The sequence below is a fragment of the Neophocaena asiaeorientalis genome, unplaced genomic scaffold (assembly GCF_003031525.2).
Source record: "Neophocaena asiaeorientalis asiaeorientalis breed wild unplaced genomic scaffold, Neophocaena_asiaeorientalis_V1.1 scaffold2368, whole genome shotgun sequence".
NCBI lineage: Eukaryota > Metazoa > Chordata > Mammalia > Artiodactyla > Phocoenidae > Neophocaena > Neophocaena asiaeorientalis.
Window position 1 is genome coordinate 1 of NW_020174102.1, and position 3,016 is coordinate 3,016.

Consider the following 3,016-nt stretch of genomic DNA (forward strand, 5'->3'; position numbering starts at 1 on the left):
ATTTTGGGAATGAATAAATAAACTGCTGTGTAAAGAAAATACAGCACTGGCAACAACTCTAGGAAATCCACCCTTACAAGAGAGGGCAGGTACTTCTCTACCACCAGGCTACCTCCGACACGGCCTCACAGCGGCGGTGAGGCCAGAGCCGTCAACTGTGGTCTCAGGACATCACAGAGCATCAGGGCTGGAAGGAAGGAGCTGCAGGGATCGCACAGTTCAAGTTCATCATGGAGCAGTGAGAGGCACAGCTGGCTGGGGGCAGGAAGGGGTATTTCTTCTCTCTGAGACCGGAGAAGCCCCTCCCGGATCCCCGCGACAATGACCGCCCTCGTCTCGGTCATTGGTACCTCTGCACCCCTGCTGTCCTCTACCCTGCCCCCAGAAGCTGAACTACACACACTCTAACTCACTCACCCCTTTCCTGCTCAAACTCTCCATTCTGAGCCCATTCTTCGCTCACTCCCATTACCAGCATCCCTGTCAGCCCCCTAGTCTGGATCACGCACCCACCCCAACCTGGCCCCTGGCCGATTCTCCAGCCGTATTTCCTGCCTCACTCTGCTGCCAGAGACCCCGGTTGCCCACCCCTCCCGACGGGCCAGATCCTTCAGCTCCACGCTTCCACGCTTACCCCTCCCTTCTGCCTGGCTCCCTCCTCTTGTCCTCAGTTCACGCCTCTCTATTCTAGCAACCATCATACTGCAGAGCAAGAACCTCTTTACGAGTCTCTTCATCGTGAGCCCAACTTCTAATGCAGGGTGCCCTGCGACATTCACCTTTGAGAGCAGCTGAATGCCTGGGATGTCGTTACTATGTGCTCTGAGCACGCTGAGACCCTAGCTAAGGAGTGCTGGGAATTCTCCGAGAGCAGCTACCTATAGCATTACTTATACCTCGGCGATGGGAGAAGCACACATTTCACTCACCTGAGTTTTATGTCAGCGGGTTTTATGGCTGACGGCACTGGGCTGCTTTGTGTGCTCAGCTCACCGAGGCCAGGGAGGTGGGCTGGGTATACTCAAGGCTACTGGTGAGGTTAGTTATCATATAGGCCCAGAGGATACAGGTTTGACGAAAACAATTATTAAAAACAAACAAACAAACCAGATGTACAGATGAATGAACAAACCTCCTAACTTCTTTCACTTGATGGGGCTGATCATTTAAAAGGTAAAAACTACAATCAAACACAAAGGGAGTATCTTTTATGATCTCCTTTGCTTAGAGAAAGATAAAAGATGAAAAACAAAGTTTAATAATAAATCTAGTTGCTGTGAGTTAAACTTTCATTTCTCTAAGGTCTCAGGAGCTGAAAATTCCTCTGCCATCTCTTAGAAACGAGTGATGTATAGTTTTAATTGCAGAGAATCTATGAATTGTGCAACTGATGGTATTTCCCTCCTAGCAATTGTTTTGCCAGAAACCCTGACCCCAAATTTGTTGCCCCTCTTTCATAGGGAAAATATGTCTCCCTTAACACCTTGCTTTTTTGTATGAATCTTACCCTTTACTTTGTTCTTTAAAAAAAATTTTTTTTTTCCTTTCTCCTGACTGCATCATTTCCTCGTTCTCTTACTGTATTCTATATGGTTTTGTAAGACATCTCAAACCAGTCTTTTCTGATACAACATTAAGATCAATTAAATGCCTGCTGCTCCTGTGTGACGTCTGGACATGGGTCCCTGGGAACAACCTGGTGACATCTGGATTCTGCCCGCTGCCCTCTGGCACACGCTCAGAGTCTGACGAGAGTGAGCCTCACCTTTCAACCTCCCTGTCGTGCTCTTCAGAAACACGCTCCCGTCCCGCACGAGCTTCTTCCGCTTCAGATCCTCCTTGGCAAACATCTGACCACTCTTCATTCTCATGATCGACTTGCTATCTGTCTTTGTATAAATCTCATTGAGACGGACCTTCTTTTCATAACTCGCCACTTTGCTGTCCACAGCTCCAATCACACCCTTCACCAGGCCCAGGGACTGAGCTAGATCTTCCTGTTCCACTTCACTATCTGAGAAGGAAAGAATAACTGTCTTTACTGGGCAGAAGGAGGGGCACCCTGTCTTCTTTTTTTTTTTTTTGCGGTAGGCGGGCCTCACTGCTGTGGCCTCTCCCGCTGCGGAGGACAGGCTCCGGACACGCAGGCTCAGCGGCCATGGCTCACGGGCCCAGCCGCTCCGCGGCATGTGGGATCTTCCCGGACTGGGTTACAAACCCGCGTCCCCTGCATCGGCAGGCGGACTCCCAACCACTGCACCACCAGGGGAGCCCCAGGACCCTGCCTTCTTGCTCCACATCACTGTCTTCCCTCTGTGGGCACGCTGGCAGAGCAAAGCCAACACGTCGAAGGGCACGTGCCTACCCCCCGCTCTGTCAGAGTTTAAATCAAGTTAGATGTTTCACTGATACAGATGACATGCAATTATGGGCCACGTTCTAAAGTGGAAGGAACCCAACATTTTTAGGGAGGGAGAGGAGCAATGAGTTTTTCATTTACGTCTTTGTTTTACCTAATCCTTAATGTAACTGCCCAGGAGCAGGATTAGCTAAGAGAGAAACTATTAAGTAGTGACTAAACGAGAAAACAGCGGTGAGTCTAGCACTTGCAGGGGGGAATCACCTCCCAGTCTAGGGACAAGTGACAAGTTGCTCAGGTCACTGAACTCTCGTTGGGATCACTAAGTGGTTCCTTCCCTTCATGCTCTCATTCACCCTAAGTCTGCTGATATAACACTTTATGTTTTCACCGAAGAAAACTGTCTTTAAGATAAAACACAGGCTCTCTTTTAGACCTTCTCGACGTGAAAGAGTTCTTCTACGGGGTCTCCAGTGCTGTTGGACAGACTGGAACAGTCCACTGGCAAACGAGACCGAGTCCAGAGAGAGACGCACCTTTGGTACATTGCAATATTCTTTGGAACAACACCGGGTATTTGGTGATCCGAGTGTAATTCATTGCAAAGCTATGCGGGAAAACAGAAGCAAGGATGTCTGATTCCTAGGGTGGTCTAGT

At 49.3% G+C, this 3,016-nt stretch overlaps 1 long non-coding RNA gene across 1 annotated transcript; it reads right to left on the reverse strand.

The window, feature by feature from the left end:
* LOC112406036 (uncharacterized) lies at positions 1-2,948 on the reverse strand. Its single transcript, XR_003004477.1, has 2 exons — positions 2,896-2,948; positions 1-2,014 (listed from the first exon to the last, which is right to left on the reverse strand). It is a non-coding gene; the product is annotated as an uncharacterized LOC112406036 (long non-coding RNA).
* Positions 2,949-3,016: the final 68 nt, after the last annotated feature.